This window comes from Cydia strobilella, chromosome 26 (genome assembly GCF_947568885.1).
Source record: "Cydia strobilella chromosome 26, ilCydStro3.1, whole genome shotgun sequence".
In the NCBI taxonomy this organism is placed as follows: domain Eukaryota; kingdom Metazoa; phylum Arthropoda; class Insecta; order Lepidoptera; family Tortricidae; genus Cydia; species Cydia strobilella.
In genome coordinates this window covers 2,969,741-2,992,012 of record NC_086066.1, presented here as the reverse complement: position 1 = coordinate 2,992,012, position 22,272 = coordinate 2,969,741, and the positions used below count along the sequence as shown (strand labels likewise).

At 36.8% G+C, this 22,272-nt stretch overlaps 1 protein-coding gene across 3 annotated transcripts in view; it reads right to left on the bottom strand.

Moving 5' to 3' along the window:
* Positions 1-22,272, bottom strand: part of LOC134753392 (segmentation protein cap'n'collar-like) — a 169,695-nt gene that overhangs the window by 125,620 nt on the left and 21,803 nt on the right. The window lies entirely within an intron of this gene.

Genomic DNA, 22,272 nt, shown 5'->3' with positions numbered 1-22,272 from the left:
GGGGGGGGTCAGCCTATTCTTATTTTTTCTTACATAGGGGAGAGAGGAGGACAAAAACTAGCAAAAATCGTCTTTACGTAATAAATGAATGGCGTCTCTGCTAAGTTGTAAACAATAATATTGACAAAATGGTATGTAGTAGTAATAAATAAGATAGTGATAGTAAAATGTACATAAATAGATCGTAATAATAATAAATAGTTAACAAACTACATTATTTTAATTTTTGGCTAAGTATTATTTTACTCGTCGCATCATAAATTGCTGTTTTTAAAAACACTTCGTGGTAAAGAAAACTAAAAAATATGCCATTCAATTCCGTTGAGCTAATTAGCAAGTGAAAATAAAGTATGATTTAAATAATAAAATAAAAGAAAAAAAATGAATTCCATTATTCAATATATTTAAATTTCCAATTTTGAAAGGTGTTTATGCGGGAATTATTTAAATTGAATAGACAGATCGATCAGAGACAAAAAGCTTGCTTTTCAAAATTCTTAAGTCATTAATCTCAGACAATAGGTAGTTTGTTGCTAGCCAAGTCAATGTATTCAACTAATTTGAATTTAAAAATTTGGTTGGATACGTGCAACAACCGACGTTTGAATTTACTCTATTGACCTGTACAACACACTTAAATACATTATTTAATTAACATAACAATTGTATTTTTATTACAAGACTTATATTGACCGGGATATAGACCGTGATTACCTTTTGTATTCATCAAAATCATTCAAAACTCTAATTGTATTTTTATTATATTAAATTCCAATAAGATTAATGAAAAAATTAATATTTGTTAGTCAGCCCAAGCTAACTCGGCAACGATTTTGATAGAACAGACTGTGCCATTTTAAAAGTCAAACTTCTATGAAATTATGACGTTTAAAATAATACTTGCACAGTCTGTACCTTCAAAATCGCTGCCGAGCTAGCTTGGTCTGACTCTAATTTTACTAATTTCTTATAGTAACAATAACAAACAGCAAAGCATGACTCCATCGCGAAAAAATACCTAAATTTACCTCCCCTGACACACAAAAAAAATCGCTTTAAAACAATACCAGTCCATAGACAAACAACCTAAAACTTTCCCGCGCTTTCGCGAAAAAACACGCACGGGTTTTTTTTAATTTCCGCGAGACAAAGGTCTTTGTTTACGTCCGATCCGAACAGGCGTTCAGAGCCGCGCGCGTCTTGCGATCAACTGCGCACGCCGAAACGCTCGTTCGTTGACCGGCGGATATTTTTCAGTGAGGAGTTGAGGACAGTGCGATATTCAAGGTTACATGCACCAGTGCCAACATAATGAGGTTAACGTTTTGACCATAGATTATATTCAGACCAAGGTAGTGTATGGTCGTCATCAGATATATCGGAGCGGCCAATACTCACTTATATCTGAACACGCCTCTATTGTCAAGACGCTAGAGTGCGTATTTAGATTAGCAATGTTACGAAGCTCCGGTTCCGGTTCCGTTAAGTCGGACCTTCCGATTGGTATTACACATCCGTTTCGGTTCCGTTACTTTTGACTTGGATGTCAAAGCTTAGCGCGGAGGCGGGGGGTTTTCATGCATTTATAGTTATTATTATATATTATTTAAGTTACAATATCATAAGTTTGTGAAAATTTCGCGTACTCGTAAGCTAAATGGTCATTTTTGTTATTTTAGTTTTTATAAATTACCTCCCGACAGGCAATTTTTTGCTTACCGGGCGGCTCCATCACCTAAATCATATGGCAATTTGTATTTGAAACAAACAATTTTGTATTTTGTATGAGCGGTGCATCAGATTCCGATTCTGGTTCTGGTTCCGTTTTCGGTTCAGATTCCGTTTCTGGTTCCGATAAAACCACATCCGTTACATCCCTGATTTAGATATTTTTGAGCACCTCGGCCGGCTCGATATATCTGATGACGACTGGTCATTTTGTAGTAGTTTATTCGATTGCAGTTGCGATCACGACCGCCACAGAGGCATAAAATATCATTTTAACGTATCTAGTTGTCTACCTTGATTATTGTTTAAGACTTAATGTAAAGAAAATTAACATACATGTATTTATGAGCAACTAGTAGTATAGAGTGGGTATATACTCGAGTAATTAAAATAGTAGATCTGGACAATCTTTCACAATTCACAAGTATGCGCTGAAGACTTTTTAGGCTTTTAAGACGAAAGTGGTGGACCCGCTTTTTTTTTTTGAACCTGACGGGCTCTATTGCACCTAGGGCAATTAGAGCGGTAGGACTGTGTGGGGGGATGGTAGCCTGGGGAAAATCCAGGACCCTTCCGCATCACACGAGACGGTTTTGCTACGCTCTTAAGCTTACGCTCCTAAAGAGTTTTCGCTCCAGCGCAGATCGGTTGAGCGGTCTCAACCTGATCTGAGGGTGTAAAGGGAATCGAGCTAATGGGAGTTTTGTCGCTGGTTCGCTACAACCTAGCCTAGCCGAGAAGACTCCAGAAAGAAACTCAGCTAGGCCCGACGACTGTCGGAGTGAGTGGAGGACCCGCGCGAAATCGCCTTTTCATACAAACGTAGTCCCCATTTTCCTCTCTGGATATTAACATTATTGAAAATATTTTGACACAATTTGTTGTATTAACCACAGCTATGCCCCTACGTTTGTTTTTTTTTCGAATTTTTAATTATCATAAGACTTAGGAGCATTTAAAAATATGTATGATCTGTTTTTGCTCCTAATTTATACCATAATCAAAAAATCAAAAAAAGTCAAACGTAGGGGCATAGCTATGGTAAAAACACATCCAACTATGTACAAATATCTTCCATAATGTCAATATGAAGAGAGGAAAATGAGGACTACGTCTGTATGGAGAAAAGGCTGTCACCTTTCCTCTTAAGTCATCATTAGTCGCACTAGAGACAATATTCAAGTCTTATAGAAAGATGGTTAAAAGAGGCTACTCCTACATTTTTAAGATAATGAATATTAGACATATTAGTGTCTAAATAAAACCATTATGATCCTTAACAAGTCCTAAAGTAATCGTAATGTGATTCGCGACAGGAATCAAGTTTTTACAGACGACTCAAGTGAATTATAGATAAGTTTACGAAACTCAAACAAAAAACCGAGATTAGAAATTATTTACCAAGTACCAACACTAGTTAGTAATTACTAGAGATAGACCAAGATAAGTCTGCAACGGTTTTGATAGCACACGCAGTGCACGTGTTATTTATACGACATAATTTCATAGAAGTTTGACGTTTAAAATAACACTTTTACTGCGTTTGCTATCAAAATCGTTGCAGACTTTTTCTAATGGGGCCTGTAAACTGGCCATATTTTCACTGCAATATGTGACCGGCAACTATTGGTGTCTTTCTCTAACATGTGAGTAAGAGAGGGACACCAATAGTTGCCGGACATATTGCAGTGAAAATGTGGCCCCTCTACAGGCCCCTTAACTTTAACATCACGTTTATACCCTAAGAACAAATTAAATTATTTTCTATGAAAATCAAGAGTATGAGTTTTTCAGTTTATAATGTTTATAATTAATAAAACTATGACCGTATTATTTTTAGATAAGTTTCCTCGTAGTTAGCAAAACGACCTCCAGCTGAACCTCCCCTGTTCTTTGTCCTCTCCTCTCGCTTCCGTTCCGTCATCTTACTCATATGTGTCATGATGTACACTCACGCAGCGTCTTACGTAAGCGAACAACTCGCGAACGAGAAGCGAAGCGGCGCGGCGGGCCCACGGCGGTCGCGGTCGCAACGAGATCGCCCACGTAGGACACTTCTATATGTAACAAAAGATTGATTCACCCCACGCCGCGCCGCTTCGCATTCGCGTTTCAATGAACTTAATTATACAGATATAGCATCAAACAAAAAATATGATATAATTGTTATAAAAAAAAATATAACGATTTTTTAAATGGTCAATATCAATGCCGGTATTAATGCCGGAATTCCGTTATTTAGAGCCAATATCGGATTTTAATTCCAGTATTGAGAATGGTCCGATATTGAATGGATGCCCTGCTACCAACATAAGTGGACTCATGGTGTATTATACACTCATACTTCCAACTACGGTATGTATACCGTAACTCCGGAATATCGGCCCGATTTATACGATATTCCAATACTGGAATTGAAGAGGAGTTTGAAATACCGGTATTGGTTCATTTTCGTTTCGTTTTATAAACAATGATGTAGTACCTAATGTATTATGAACATGTCTGGAATACAATAAAGAATATAATATAGAATAAAGAATATACTACTTAAACTGCAATTGTATTTTTTTTTTAATGAACTTTTTTATAAAGAATAGTAACAAACAGATATAGCATCAAACAAAAAATGTTATAAATGATAAAAAAGGACTTTTAAATGGTCAACATCAATACCGGTATTCATTCCGGAATTCCGGTATTGAGAGCCAATATCGGATTTTAATACCGGTATTGAGAATCGTCCGATATTGGATGCTCTGCCATTGCCACCAACATAATAAAGTAAATACAAATAGGTGATTTTTTGTACAGTTTAGAGAAACAGGATAGGTTATTCTTTGGCGGAAATCCTATGTCTAATACTTAATAAGTAGTTACCATTTGAGATAACAAATTGAACCATTTATTTAAATATTCTTATCAACAGAATCAAACAATACTCTTAGAAGTATTAGAACAAATTAGTTCGAAATCACATGGATGATTCAGTTAGAAGGTCGAACCACACTGTTCACCTTAGGGGTGGCCAGGGGGCGCCTTAGCCTTCAGTAACAAGTGCGTATAAATACTAGGAAAATTTCGACCTATGCCGCTGTGGCCCAGTGGCCGAATGGCACAGGCACCTGCCGCGATAGCAGAGGACGCTGGTTCGATTCCAGCCTGGGGCACTGGAGGCCTTGGTCATTTTTTCTTAGTATGACATGTATTTCAGTTTAGAATCAAACAAATTTAATAACAACATGTTAATTTATTTTCTCGTAAAACTACGACGTAATAACTCTACATGTTTTCATTACAAAAGTGGGGTTAGAAAATGGCTGCCAAATTGACGGATGAAAGCTCTCTCCGGAATTATTTTTTTATTTACACTTTTTGTTTACGAACTGACATTGAAGGGACATAACGGACGTTTCCCCGGCGTTCTAAATTTAAATCAAACAGATCTTTCGATCGATACTGTACATGTAGTATTGAGTCGTTAAAATCGAATTAAGAATCGATTTAAGACTCCCCGGCAAGCTCGGCCGAATGGCACCTTCCCATACAAACGGTTGGATTGTAATGAAACTTTGCACATACAATGACATGAGTCACATGAGGTATATCTAGGTCTGCAATTAGTTTATATAGCTCCAGTTAATAAAATAAACGAAATAGAGCAAAAACAAGTTTTGTATGAGAAACTTAAATTCGCTGTATTTTTTTAACTATGGTATCTGAAGCTACATAAACTAATTACATACAGTACAAAGTTTCAGAGCAATCTAGCTAGTCGTTAATGCTCTTTTAAGATAGATGGGCTGTAAAATACAAGCTTTTCTTATTATGTGTGCAAAGCCTTAATTAAAGGAACTGCGATCAGGGGTCGAAAACCGGTATTTGCTCCATACAAAAATACCGGAATTATTACGTTCTTTTTCGTTATTTTGTTTATAATTTCATTTTTAATGGGACGTTTTAATAATGCAAAATTGTTTCCTAAATACATGATTCTGTCCTACGTAATGAGCATAAAAAAAAAAATTGGGCTATTTCGGGGTTTTTAAAAAATACAGGTTCCGAGCCCTGACTGCGATACCTTTTAGGCCCTAGGCCACGTCGTTAATATGTAAAAGCGACTCTGTAACCTTGTTACTGAATAAAATGTCGTTTTTTAGTGATATGATAAGATATACTTAGGTAAGTAGGTATCTTAAATATAGTTGCCATTACCATGAAATATGTACATATATACAAATTGTAAGTGTCTAAGTGTTAGTCATATTCAACGTCATATTTTCACAGAAAATTTACATTAATGATGAATTGATGACATCGCCACACTTGGTCATTGAAAATCCCATTAGATTAGCATTTTACGTGTTTACGTTATACGAACCAAGCTAACTCTGCATGGGATTTTCAATGACCAAGTGTGGCGATGTCATCAATTCATCATTAATGTAAATTTTCTGTGAAAATATGACGTTGAATATGACTAACACTTAGACACTTACAATTTATATATATGTACATATTTCATGGTAATGGCAACTATATTTAAGGTACCTACTTACCTAAGTATATTTTATCATTACACTAAAAAACGGCGAAATTCCTAGCCATTCACATTTTACCATACTTACAACTCTCAAAAGTGCCCTAATCAAATGTAGAAAACACTGCAACTACGTAATATGACTTCTGGCTAAAACGATGTAAGCAACATCTTATGCAAATATACTTAAGTCTTTGATAAACTGATACAAATATATGCGCAGGAACAAGACAGGTCGTTCAACGTATCATTTACAAAGTATCAAGTTAGCTCAATCTAGTATAACCTGAACTCGCTATCCTTACCAATTATAAATCGCCAGAGATCTATTGATATTGGTTCTTACGCAAGTATTTGACCATAATAGAGACGCGTGCGCGATAGCGAGCACGTGGTTGGAAAGGGACGGCGATAGAGATGGATGGCGCTGTCTCGCTCGGTGCATGTGCAAAATGCATTGTTTGTTTTGGTTATTATTATTTAGTGACATGTTTATGGATATTAAGGTAGGTCATACTGCTGATCATTCACATGCTAATATATGCGCAAATAGGTTTACCCGATACAAATTTTGAATTACCTGAGAAAATTCCTGATTCTAGTGTCTACCTACAAAGATTTGTTAATTAATAATTACGAAGTTATTGATCAAAGGATCTCATTTATCACTTTTTTTCCATTGTTTTTGGTTAATTTAGGTAAATAAAAAGGTACTTTATAAAAAAGGCTATTAATTCAAAAAATCCTGACATTTTCGTGTTCCGTCCGCATTCCTGACAAAAGGCGAAAATTCCTGACAAGTCAGGAAAGTTCCTGTCATCTGGTAACCCTATGCGCAAACATACAGGGTGTTTTGACCGAGTACCTAGTTATTCAAAATAAGATAGAAGTAATATGACATTTGCGGGCTTGTATTTTACCTATTTTTGAAACATCCTCCTATGTACGTCACTTTTGTTATTGTTATTATTATATTTAAACTTTATGGCGCAAAATAACACAACAATGTATAAATCAAGGACTTAATGCCAAATGGCATTGTCTAATGTCTACGACAATACAAACTGTTCCATATGTATTATTTGTAAATTATTTTGATATTTATTTTGCCACTACCAAACATTTTTTTAACCTAAATTTCAAACCGGTTAATTTTATAAAACGATACCGGTTTCCAAACCTTAATTAAAGTTACTGTTAATTATTTTATTTTAAAGGTGCTTAATACTTCTGAATTTTTTAGGGTTCCGTACCCAAAGGGTAAAAACGGGACCCTATTACTAAGACTCCGCTGTCCGTCTGTCTGTCAGCAGGCTGTATCTCATGAACCGTGATAGCTAGACAGTTGAAATTTTCACAGATGATGTATTTCTGTTGCCGCTATAACAACAAATAGTGGGCGAGTCCGACTCGCACTTGGCCGGGTTCTTTTTCTACGAAAAACTCCTGATTTTTTTTTATCATCTGTCCAGTTTACTTATTTGCGAATAGATTTACGTTTGCGTAAGCATTTTACAATTAATGTTTTCCTGATTCAATTCTAAATTTGAAATGTACACGTTTCCAAACAGTTTGTAAGTGCCCACGCATGCCAAATGCCAAATGTCCACGCATGTAAGGGTGGACGAGAAGATCTTGGGGTCGTGGATGAGGTGAGTTAAATGACACTCGTAGTCCAGTACATGCACGTATAATAAACTTTGTGATACAGAGGTGTTAAGTTATCACTGTAAGCGGACGGGCTCGACCGTCCGTCGCAAGATTGCTGAGAGAAAAGAATAGTCCTAAATGAGGGCTAACGCGTATGAATTCGCCGCTAGGGGCGCTAGTGTAGATGGTGGTCTTTTCCATAGTTCGAAATGTCAAATGTCATTTGTCACTTCAATGACTGACAGCTGTTCCTTAGTCTTTTGGACCACCATCAACAGAGGCGCCAACTGGTGAGCAAAAAAACGATAGCCCTCATTGAGCTGAAAACAAGTTTGTGTCAATAACACGCAACACGTGTCGAGTAAGGGAAGAATCACAACAACGCTCGTATTATTTAGAACAGTCGCCATCGTATTAGACTGGTTACAGTTTGGCGATGCATAAATTTTGGTTTGTAAGCATGTACCCTTTGTGTAAATAAATTAAAAATATATATATATATATCTGATGGCGACTGTTCGGAGCGGCCGCGGTGCTCAAAAATATCTGAACGCGCACTCTAACCCCATGACAATGAGGGCTACCGTTTTTGTGCTCACCAGTTGGCGCCACTGTATATGTACTCCAGAAAAACAGATCTCAAAATTATTCTTATAGAATCAATACGTTCTAACAAAGAGGATATAATAAGATAGAGCGGTACTGTCATAGTACATTTTGTAACCACTGTAAATTCACTGCCATCTATCGACATACTTTAAAATTAAAAATGAAGATTTATAAAAATACGTTAAAATGTATTTCAATATGGATAAATGATTTTTTTGTTTGCATTAACTATTTTTATATGATTTTGACCCATGTTCTTTCACTGATATGCGTTAAAATTATAAACAACAAACAAAACCGTCAACGCCCTCTATACGAGAGTAGGCCAAAACTAGTGGCGCCATCTGATCGATAATCAAATTTTCGTGATTTTCGAGGAACGTTTTTTCCTTAGACTGTATCCATCTATTACGGAGTTATATCTATCTTTGGTTCTAATATACACAAAGGTATTTTAACGTCTTAATGTGTAATGTTTTCAACCTGTTTAATTTTGCATATATTTTAGTTGGCACTTTTTTGAGTAGAATAGTTGATGGATTTTCGAAAAAAGTAAATGGTACACTTTTAAGTCCATTATCCTCTCTGGATATTGACATTATGGCAATTTTTTTACATAATTTGATGCATATTAATCATAGTTAGATGTTTTGATTATTGTAAAGATTAGGAGAAAAACAGATTTCATAAAAAAATTAATTGCTAACTCTTATAAATAATAAAAATTTGAAAAATATAACAAAGAGGATATAATAGGATAGAGCGGTACTGTCATAGTAAATTTTGTAGGCACAGTAAATTCACTGCCATCCATCGACACACGGTTAAAACTAAAAATTAAGATGTATAAAAATACCATAAAATGTATTTATATATGGATAAATGTTTTTTATTTGCATTAATTTTTTTTTATATTATTTTGACCCACGTTCTTTCACTGATATGCGTTAAAATTGTTAAATAACAAACGAAACCGTCAACGCCATCTATCACAGAGTAGGCCAAAGGTAGTGGTGCCATCTGATCGAGAATCAAATTTTCTTGATTTTCGATCTATTATGGAGTTATATGTATCTTTGAAAAAACGTAGTGGCATAGTTGTGGTCCTCCACTTTCGTCTTAATAATTAAATAAAATTAATATTGTCTTCGGTTACCGCGATAGTTACTCATGAAATAAAACTATGAAAACGGATTATATCGCGTATATTGAATTTATAATACATCCCGACGTTTCGAACTCTTTACAGCGTTCGTGGTCAACGGGTGACTGAGGAAAAATTACAAAGTGCAAAAATACCCACATACTAAAATAATGAACAATCATAGACTACAAACTTTAAGGCTGGTTGTACATGCAAAATCGGTTCATAAGGCTAGTTATACACTACAATTATTTTCAAGTAAAGATATATATCATCTCAGTCACCCGTTGACCACGAACGCTGTAAAGAGTTCGAAACGTCGGGATGTATTATAAATTCAATATACGCGATATAATCCGTTTTCATAGTTTTATTTCATAAATAAAATTATTTAGGTTAAGATGTACGTCGAGGTCAATAATCCAGCGTCACAAGGAAACCTCACAAGACAAGAATAATCCTCGCGACCTCAGGCGTTGCATTGAGGCTCGAAATAAACGCATTGTGCATTATAATTTCATAAAGTATGTATTTAATTAAAGCGGCTGTATTAATTATGCTCAGTCCGCGACTCCGTCTGTCTTAAAGTCGTATAAATACGGACTAAGGCCATTACTATTCCTTACTACCTTGTCAAACCTTTAGGGCCACTTAAGCTATCACCAAAGATAGATATAACTCCGTAATAGATGGATACAGTCTAAGGAAAAAAACGTGCCTCGAATTTAATTTTTAACAATTTTAACGCATATCAGTGAAAGAACATGAGTCAAAATCATAAAAATAATTAATGCAGATAAAAAAAAAAAAATTATCCATAATTAAATACATTTTATCGTATTTTTATAAATCTTCACTTTTAGGTTTAAAGTGTGTCGATAGATGGCAGTGAATTTACTGTGGTTACAAAATTTACTATGACAGTACCGCTCTACCTTATTATATCCTCTTTGGTATCACTAACCCGGGGCTACTCAGTTAAACCTGGAGTTACCAATGTTACCATGGTTACCAGTACAATTTGACTCTGGGTTAACGCCAACAGGGAACAAATCAAACTATTTTTATTAAATATTTTGATTTGTTATCCACCACCATCTCTCTCGCTATACCGTAATCCAGCAAAGGATTCGTATAATAGGACGTACGTACGTGCTGCTCGCCTTTAAGGCGGTTCCCTGAGCCAGAGTGCGAAAAATCTCCTTATATGATCATGTTTTTCTAAGAGGCGTTGATATTCGTAGACGTGGAAAAAATATATGTAGTTCTTGACTATATTATCTTTAACAACATAGCTTCCGATACACGAATTATGACACTTCGCTCGATACAATTAATTCCCAAAGTCACTTCTAACTCGGACTTTTAATCCTACTTTACTCGGTTATTTATTGTGATACTATTAAAAAAAAAAAAGAAAAAAACAATCTTAACATAAATAGTAATTTCATAGCTCTATAATTTCGATATTGTAAGGTAACGATTTTAAAATAAATAAATAAATAAATTAAAATAAATAAAAACCGACAACATTCGATCAAAATTGACACTTGGCGCGTATGTTCTTTCCCGTTCTTTCTTGCGAAATGTGACAAAGACAGCGGCAAACCGATGGAACGGCCTTAAAGTTGGTCAAAGGCGCCTTTCAAAGATAGTATACACCAGAGAATTTGGGACGGGTACCGCCGTGGCCGGCTGGTCTAGTGGTCACGACGTTAGCCGCGTAAGCTGAAGACGCGGGTTCGATTCCCGCCTCGGCCACCGGTGGACATGGTAACATTTTAGTGTATGATATCTATTTGAATTTATAACTGGGTTAACGGTTTAACCGGTTAATCCCGGGTTAGCGAGATGGAGCAAGTGGCGCTCAGGAGATTAATTTTATTCCGGTGTGAAAATTATACCTAAACTATGTGCTATTTTGACTTATTTGCGTCGGATTCGGATAGCTGTTTTCTCGTGACGTGATTGTGCCAATAATATGTGTTTTCACATTATTTTGTTTATATTTTTCAAACTGGAAGGGTACGGACGGATGTCATCTCCACAATTTATAACCTTAAAACGACAAATCTCGCAAAGTTGTATTAAATTGACATCTATCATCGTACCCTTCCAGATTGGATAACACTATAATTAATTATTGTATAAATTATCTCATTTGACTTAAGAAAAACTAAAAAACTAAAAACTAGTGCCTACGTCAATTCTTAGGATTAGATGTCAAGCGGACCCCAGGCTCCCATGAGCCGTGGCAAAATGCCGGGATAACGCGAGGAAGAAGATTTGACTTAAGAAAGACGCATTCCTTGCCTCTTTTACGCTACTAAAGGGACCCACTGATTACCAGTCCGCCGGACGATATCGGCCTGTCAGTTGTTCGGAACTGTCAAATTTTTGTTCTAACTGACAGGCTGATATCGTCCGGCGGACTGATAACCAGTGGGCCCCTTAAGTGAATTTAATTGAGGTAAATCTATAGATTTTTTATGACATTCATTTATTTGACCATAGAGTAACTTATACTAGAGCGGTACTGTCATAGTAAATTTTGTAACCCCAGTAAATTCACTGCCATCTGTCGACACATTTTAAAACTAAAAATGAAGTATTATAAAAATACGATAAAATGTATTTAAATATGGATAAATGATTTTTTTATTTGCATTAATTATTTTTATGATTTTGACCCATGTTCTTTCACTGATATGCGTTAAAATTGTTAAATAACAAACGAAACCGTCAACGCCATCTATACGACAGTAGGCCAAAGCTAGTAGCGCCCTCTGAACGAGAATCAAATTTTCTTGATTTTCGAGGCACGTTTTTTCCTTAAACTGTATCCATCTATTACGGAGTTATATCTATCTTTGATTTGACAGACGAGAGCACGATAACGATATTGGCTATGTGCGAAGTTTGTGGTGGGGGAAATACTAGCGACGCCAGCGCACGACGTGATGAAAATATGAACTTTCGCGGGACATTTTCATACTATATGGGCGCTGGCACACTGGTGATTTGCGACCGAGTTGAAAGCGAGGCGAGCGATAGCCACCAACTGTCAAATCACTACATAGTATAAAACAAAGTCGCTTTCCGCTGTCTGTCCGTCCGTCTGTCCCTATGTATGCTTAGATCTTTAAAACTACGCAACGGATTTTGATGCGGTTTTTTTTTAGTAGATAGAGTGATTCAAGAGGAAGGTTTATATGTATAATTTGTAAAGGTTTTGTGTAAATTAGTTGAACTACCCGTGCGAAGCCGGGGCGGGTCGCTAGTCCCTACTAATATTATAAATGCGAAGGTTGTCTAAAGTCTGTCTGTTACCTCTTCATGCTTAAACCGCCGAACCGAAGAATAGAAGCCTATGGAGGAACCTGATCTTCAACAGAAGGACATGATGTCACGATCCTCAGCATTGAGGGACCGACTGAAGAAGAAGTTTTTATCCCAGAAATTATCCTTTAAGGGGGTCACAAGGGGGGTGGAAGTTTGTGTGGGTAATCCATAAAAAGCAGTATGGATAAAAAATAAGCTACCCAAATTACTAATTCCGCGCAGACGAAGTTGCGGGCAAAAGCTAGTAAGTAATATGTCCCACACCCACTAGGGCGGCGCCACAGTCATGCACGGAGCAAATATCTCTGTCTACAGCTAATCTCTATGACTTTCCACACAAGAACATGATATATTTAGGGCAATTAAAGATTCCTGAGTGCAATCGTAACAGTTAAAATTGCAATTTGAGCTAATCCATTGTGTGCAAGTGGTGCAACGCATGTGGCAATGCATCTCGGCCGTTATAAATATATTAACCCACTTTCTGACACGGACGGACGGACACGAGGACACGACGGAATTAAACTGTCTCCAGCCAAGGAACCAGGAGCTTGTAATTGCATCATCATGTATTTTTGGAGTATTTTCTATATTAGCGCGGCTACGCACGGGTTACACAAAACCTTAATAAATTATACACTTAAACCTTCCTCAAGAATCACTCTATCGATAAGTGAAAACCGTATGAACATCTGTTCAGTTGTTTTTGAGTTTATCGCAAACATACATCATATTATGATACAAATAGACAGACGCGGCGGGGTCTTTGTTTTATAAGAGCTCTTTCCCACCGACGTCGTTTTTGCGGGTACGGTTTTCTGCAGGATCCCGTTTTAGTGGTATACGTGCTAATATAGTCACGTTCACACGAGAATTCTGTTTGCTGGACACTGCACGCATACAACTAAAAACGGGATCTGCAGAAAACCGTACCCGCAAAAAACTGGACGTCAGTGGGTTAGAGCTCAGGTGTAGTGATACCTATGTAAATTTAGCCGGGGCAGAGGCAGACCAAAAAAGAGATGTCGACACGACCTCGACACGTTTTGCGGCGACTGGTGAGGGCATGCGTCAAGGCGTGATTGAGGGGCGAAAGAAAGGGGAGAGCTTTGTTCAGCACCAGCGGTGGGACACAAAATAGACACTAACACCTGATCCTGATGGTAATTAGTTACGCCCATGGACACCTGCAACACCAGAGGAGTTGATAGGCTATGGGGGGGGGGAACTTTTATGGCCCATTGCCAGCCTAAGATGGGAGTGTGCTCTTTTCGGCTATGTAGGAAGTGTCCTTTCCGTACGGTAGTAGGTACTATTATTTATTCTGTGTTATTAAGTTGCACTTCCGCACTCCGTCACTCCAATGTCTGCGCAGACTTGTCAAAGGAATGTCTGATTTCAAACATAGACAGAGAGATTCATACTATCTTTGTCTTACACTAGTACTAGCACCCAAAAGAAAAGGATGAGTAAAGTTTTTCTGTTCTTATTTACTGACAATTTGGTTTCTGTGTAGTCTCCATATTTGTGCGTAACCGTCAAATCCGAGCGCACGCGGTAGAAAGCAAATCGCAGTGAAAGTGGTTCGTATTGTTAGAAAGTCCGCGTATTCGGTCGCGAAAATCCGTAAACATTTTCTTGATGCGCTAACTTATGCTTTAGGCCTATTGCTATTGCCCTACATTTTTTTATAATTTCTGCATTTATTTACCGGTTATTATGTTATTCTAACCTTTTTCATGGCTTTCGATAATCTTTCGCGATTTCTCGCAAAGACAATGCTTTTTAGGGTTCCGTACCCAAAGGCTAAAAACGGGACCCTATTACTAAGACTCCGCTCTCCGTCTGTTCGTCTGTCTGTCTGTCTGTCACCAGGCTGTATCTCATGAACCGTGATAGCTAGACAGTTAAAATTTTCACAGATGATGTATTTCTGGGTAGGTAGGAGGCGATGGCGAAATACCACAAATAAGAGTGAAGGAGAAACAGTCCTTTGCTGCCCAAATTTTATATCAATATTCTTTCTCTTACCCCCGGTCGCTCGGTGGATCGTCTATAACTACTTGTATATACTATGTCTATGGGGCCCTCTGACTATCAGTCCGCCGGACGATATCGGCCTGTCAGAATAAAAATTTGACAGTTCCGAATAACTTACGCCTGTCAGTTGTTCGGAACTGTCAAATTTTTGTTTATCGTAATATCGTCCGGCGGACTGATAGTCAGTGGGCCCTTTAGTTATACTCAAACACACCCAACTTGTCAGTAGATAAAGGCGGCAAATATGAAAAATGTTGACGCAAAGAGTAGACTTCCTATAGAAAATTTAAATATCGCGCCTTTTTCTACTGTCAAGTTGGGTGTGTTTCACTATACAAGCCCAATCGTAACAGTTTAGAGTCAAACCAAGAAAAATGCAGAGATTTTGACAGCACACGCAGTGTAGGTGTTATTATAAACGTCAAACTTCTATGAACATTATGACGTATAAATAACACTGGCACTGCGTGTGATGTCAAAATCTCGGCAGACTTCTCTTGATCTAACTCTAAAAGGTGTCATTTTTCCCTATGCATAGACAAAGCTATTTTTTTTAATAACGCAAATGGCCAACGTGTCACGCTAGCCGGTCTTACGTACAAAGTTTCCGAACGTGCCCTTGAACTCTTCCAAAACATCTCGAACCAGCGTTGACGTAAACGGCGGTCGCCATCTTTGATTGATTGGCAGCCACGGTTTACGTAATCAAATATTTATTAAAAAGAACCGTTATATGTTAGAATTCAGCTATCAAAGGTTAGAATAGAATATTCTTTATTGCCAAGTCTTATAGTTCGTTTAGCATTGACGTGTTTTTTTTATTAAAAATCACTTGAAAAAATAAGTCACAGCAAATATGTTACAAATTATAAATCATATACGAACTTTAACATTCTTTTGGTTTCATAAGTAATAAAATAATAAAAAGCCTTTTTATTTTCTTATCAACTACTTACAAACTTGGTAACACATAATATTGTTAATTTATTTTAATTAATATATATGTTTACTTTTAAAAACTTATTTTACTTAGTTACTCGTAGTATAATTATTTTACTTATTTTCATGTTTATGTATTTAAAACTAAAAGTTGATAGAAACCCCACTATTGGGTAAAGGCCTCCTCCAATTTGTTCATAAGTACTTAATATAAACTAATTTTTTAAAAGCGTTTTTCAATATTTTTCAATAAAAAGACACGTCAAGATTGTTTACCTTTTTTCTAATGCAAAAAAAACGAACTATAGTAAAAAGATACAGAATACAGAAGGAAGAAAAAAAAAACAATTGATTAACTGTAGAGGCAGACAGCAGGCGGTCTTATCTTATTACTAAATTCTTCCAGACAACCTTTGGGTGGCAGAAACTGAAATTAATCGAAAAAGTAGGTGTTGCAAAAACCAAAAAATAAAATAAGTACCTAGAATGTTTTAAATTATGTCACTTTTCGTTTGCTTTAAGAAATTTTAGTATCTAATGATGTGAAAATATTTATTTAAACTAAAAGGGGAATACAGGGGGGGGGGGTTATAGGGGGGGGGGGGTTATTCATAGAAATCTAAACGTAAATATCTTTTTTTTTGGTATGGATATAGTTTCTGGGAAGGACATACATTATACTCAAACACACCTAACTTGTCAGTAGAAAAGGCGCAAAATTCAAATGTTCTATGATGGGAGATCAACCCTTTGCACCAATTTTTTTTGAAATTAGCCGCCTATTTCTATTGACAAAGTGGATGTGCCAGAGTATAAAATAGTCACAGATATTGGCTAGTTAAATGTACTATGTATGTAATCGAATTACGTAACGTATTTAATAAACGGAACAATAAAAGAATTTTACCAACTTAGGCATATAATATAGGTCATACTGAGCAACTTTTACTATGTAACCAACCCCGGTATCACTGTTGGTATCACCGCTGATTCATACATTTTCGTTGATTTCTTGATGGCGATGTTTTGTATGAGAGAAAAGGCGCGTAAAAACATCTAATATAATGTTTTTGTAGAGCTAAAAGAGCGTAAGTACCATTATGTTTTTGCGCGTTTTGTTGTACCTACAATAGATTTAGATTTAGATATTTATTCTCATAATATAAAATTACAATATAAATTATCTTAGACTAATCTACACGAATTTATATTATGATCGTCAGTACATACAATACCTAATATACCTATTATATCAGACTGTACAATAATGTATGGCTAGGTTGCCATTAAAAACACTGTTTCCAACTTTCCACAGTAGAACCGAGCAAAACACCAGCCTTGTTTACTAAATTGTTTTAAAACTAAACTGGCCATAGACAGACTACATGATAAGTCGACAATAATACCAACTTAATAGACAAATAATGTCAATCTAATCCAGTACTCTAGATGGCCAGCAACCTTGTAACACTGGCTGGAGGAGAACGACTGCCATAAAACACCTTTTGTGAAGACATTTCGAATTTAAACCTTATTCCTTCGTATTTAGAGTTCGCTATCGTTCGGACATATTACAGATGCATCCATATCCTTATAAGAAATTTAACTTAAGTGTTATTATGGGGTAAGGTCGATGAGTTGGAAGTATTGTACAGATACCTTTTAGGGGAGTGTTTGTTGATCGTAAATCGTAACCAAGTATAGTCTGGACCGTGGATATATGACGATAACATATAATTGATAAATAATGTTATGAATTACGATCAGGACCAGGGATGTTACGGAGCTCCGGTTCCGTTTCCGTTAAGTCGGAACTTCCGATTGGTATTACACATCCGTTTCTGTTCCGGTTTCGTTACTTTTGAAACGCAAGTTATATCGGATGTCAATTCTTAGCGCGGCGGCGGGACATTAGCGGCGAACATCAAAAACAAACAGGTTATACCTAACATTCGCTCATTTCCCCGCTTGCCACGTGCTGCACTAATTTGTTCTTTGTTTTATTCGTGTTATTGAATTAAAACTACCTATTCGTATCTGTTATGTTGTGTAATGTGTACCTACTAACAGTACTGACTACAGTTAGTAGTCAGTAGTGTGTGTGAATGAACGTAAGTAAAAACGAACAATTCCGGTTCCGTTTTAGGTTCCGATTCCGTTTCCGGTTCCGATAAACTAAATTGAAAACATCTGGTTCCGCTTTCGGTTCCGATAAAACCGTTACATCTCTGATCAGGACTATTTCGGACTGTTGTCTCAATACTATACATAGCAACAACAGTCCTAATTTGCTTGCACACCTATGCTGGCAAGCCACCTGGTTGCCATCTGTAAATATTACAAACCGTATTAAAAGTTAGAATTAAAAGGAGAATGTCTAACTTATTAACTAAGTTTTAACTATTTAGTTATAACTAAGTGGTGAAGATGGACCTATGTAACTATAAAAAACCGGACATGTGCGAGTCGGACTCTCCCACCGAGGCTTCCGCACATTTTAGTATTTGTTGTTATAGCGGCAACAGAAATACATCACGGTATACAGCCTGGTGACAGATTGTCGGACAGCGGAGTCTTAGTAATAGGGTCCCGTTTTCACCCTTTGGATACGGAACCTTAGAAACGTAATTTATAATAATAATTAATGAGTGCTGGTGTAAGAATCTTGATATATTTTTAATTATGTCGTTGGCCTCATCTTTTAATACATTTTGTGCCAAAAGATGTATTGAAGTTCGTTTTCGAGTAATTAAAACACAAGTACTTTGGTATTTCAACAAATTATTTTAATATACAAAAGCGTTGACACCGTGAGGTCATCGTGGCATATTACTATTATTACTGTATAGAAACGTCATTTTCTGACGAAAAACACCCGAATCCTTTGTCATACTCACACATTTACAGTTATTTTTAGGAATCACACGATTTCGAAATTTACAGCTGTCAGAACAGCGACAGAGACAAGGTGCATCAAAGAAAATCCCTGAAGATACAAAAATAATTGTTCTGAGCGCAAAGTGCATTTTTTACGACTTCAAAGTAATTACCTACATTTTGGGCAGCTGATTTGGCAGTACAATATTGTCATCATCAAAAATATATGTACTATTAATATAGTATTAATAGTCTAGCCCACGGCACAGGGCGGACACGCTATACATCAAAAATCACTTGCGTTTCTATATGTGAACGGCACGTCTGTACACGCGTCATGCGTCATAGTGTGAGTAAGATGCTTAAAAATAGTACTGAGCGGCCGGCAAACGGCCGTCAATCTGCTGTCGCGGGGCGAGGTAATTCGAATCGGGGCGGGGCGGTGCGTGGCTGTTCTGTATGATAATACTATTATTTAATTATTTATTTATTTATTTTACGTTTATTTATTTATTCTGTGCCTACAGCCTACCAAGTATCATTTAAAATCACTAGAACCAGGTGCAAATTAACAATTTGTAGACGAGGATGATTTAATTTGCCGCCTTTTAGTGACGCAAATTGCCAAGACATAGTTTTTATTATTTTATAATCTATGGTAATCAAATAAATGTGAACGCAAACAGTGCAATGACACCGGAGACATTATTTTTCTTAATGGCAAAGCAAATGACCATTCTTTTTGTCTCGAGCATAAAATATAAATGCATTCTCTACTGTGTAAGATACCTATTCTATTGTGGTCTGTCAGATATTTACGTATGCTAAAATTATCATGATGTCATGTGATGTTTCATGGGTTAAGTGTATCTATGAAATTGTGTTTTTATTAAATTATCTGACCTTCAAACCCAAAGAGGAAACTAGGCCTTGTTGGGGCTACTAGTTTCCTGATTTCCTCGGGATGTTTTCCTCCACGGAAGAGCTAGTTAAGTGCCTAGAGCGCAGAATAAGTAATAGTATTATCATACAGAACGGCCACGCACAGCCCCGCCCCGACTCGAATTACCTCGCCCCGCGACAGCAGATTGACGGCCGTTTGCCGGCCGCTTAGTACTATTTTTGAGCAACTTACTCACACTATGACGCATGACGCGTGTACAGACGTGCCGTTCACACATAGAAACGCAAGTGATTTTTGATGTATAGCGTGTCCGCCCTGTGCCTAAGAGTTAAACCTAGCTAGGTTGACAGCGATTTTGATAGCGCAGACTGTGCATATGTTATTTATACGTCATAATTTCATAGAACTTTGACGTTTAAAATAACACTTGCACTGAGTGTGCTACCAAAATCGTTGCAGACTTTTCTTGGTCTAACTCTAGTAGTAAATCATAACATAATCCCTACATTTATATGTGATATTTCATATAAAAAGGGACCTTGGGCCCGTTTATCAAAAGCTTGTAGCTTGTATTACAAGTGGAAGTCCCTTTCTAACAAAAGCAGTCAAAAAGGGACTTCCACTTGTATTACAAGCTACGAGCTTTTGATAAACAGGCCCCTTATTGTCGATGGCGCTTACGCCATTATAAACGATGCTCCGATATAAATACAATGCCGCGCGACTCTGTGCGGCGTAAGCGCTATTAACAATAAGGTCCCTTTTAATAGAAAATGCCTCATATGTAGGTACAGGTTTCTAAATATAGGCAACGCGCGTGAGTAGCAAAAGCAATCGTTCATTAGCTACATTAGCCGCTTACCAACAAGACGGTAAGTATGCTCGTTAGCCACCGACATGTTATAAGTACAGAAACATCGTTTCATTACGAATTTTAAAATCTGCAATTTTAGTAACAAGCTGTCAACACTTTTTTGACAGTAAACATTGAGTCAGCGTTGGGGTCAAACGCCCGATGACGTCATAGTCATCGAACCAACCTCAACCTGTCGGCATAAGGTAACGACCTATAGAAATACTCAACACTATAATTTCAATATCGAATTTTACCTTCATCTTGTTTCACGTCTTAATATTTGAATTCTTTTTAGAGTTCTCCGTACTTACCTAAAGGGTAAAAACGGGACCCTATTAGGTAAGACTCTGCTGTCCGTCCGTCCGTCTGTTACCAGGCTGTATCTCATGAACCGTGACTGTCTAGCAGTTGAAATTTTCACAGATGATGTATTTCTGTTGCCGCTATAACAACAAATACTAAAAAGTACGGAACCCTCGGTGGGCGAGTCCGACTCGCACTTGGCCGGTTTTTTTGCGTAATGGTACGAAAACCTTCGTGCGCGAGCTCGACTCGCACTCGGCCGGTTATATAAACAACGTAAATGACAAAAGTTCCCGTCATCTAGGCACAAAAGCCTGAGCTACTTAGAAATAAAACCATTCCATTCCGACCAATCATACCCGAGATACCTATAACGAAAAGACGCAATAATCCCATAGTTGCATTTACCTCGGTTAGGGTTGCCACCCATACTATAATATATAGTATCGTACTATATTTTAGTCACTTGTACTATATATTATACAAAAACAATATAGTACGAAAAATACTATATTTTCATCACTCAAGAATGGGGTATACAAATGTGTCTATAGAAAAAAGGTGGCAACCCTAACCTCGGTTGACCTTAAGGCCTTAATGGCGTTTATTCATGTGTTAATCAAAAGTATCTATCTTTTATGTACAAATTGTACATTGTCTAACCCACAACATACTATTACGCCCAAATTTAATCGATATCGACGTTCTAACGACGAAGGAATTTGTTCTAACAAAACTGTTTGTCTTTATGCTGGCATAATTTGCGGTTTTTGAACGCATCATAGAGGATTTATGACATGTGTGTAGATAAATATTTTAAAGGTCATTGCTCTCATCAATATGAAGTTGAGAAGGATAAGAAACCATATTTTATCGCTTTTACATCATCAGTTGATAAATATTCTAAATATTCCTATCTCATTCGACCTGTATAACCTTACTTCGAAATATCTGGAATCTATCAAGCTTAAAAAAGAATTAAATTTCTGCAAAACAATCTCGGATAATCTACCTATGTATTTGTCTATTCCCAGATAACTTTTCAATACTCGTATTTTACTAATTCCTCCAATCCAAAATCAACTATGCTGTCCAAAAAATAGAGTATACGTTCGAATGCAAATTTCAAGCAGATACGAGATTTAAAAATTAACGTTCGATTTTCGTTTATTTTTCGCGCCAGTTATTTTTACGTCCCAATGCTGCCAATGTCACGGTCAAGCGAACGTCGACCTTACGACAAGGACGTTCTATTCCGGAGTCTGCGCTATTAAAAAGATTGAAGAAAAATGATTATTAAAAAGTTACGACTTGGCGGGAGAGTTTATGGTTTTTATATTTTA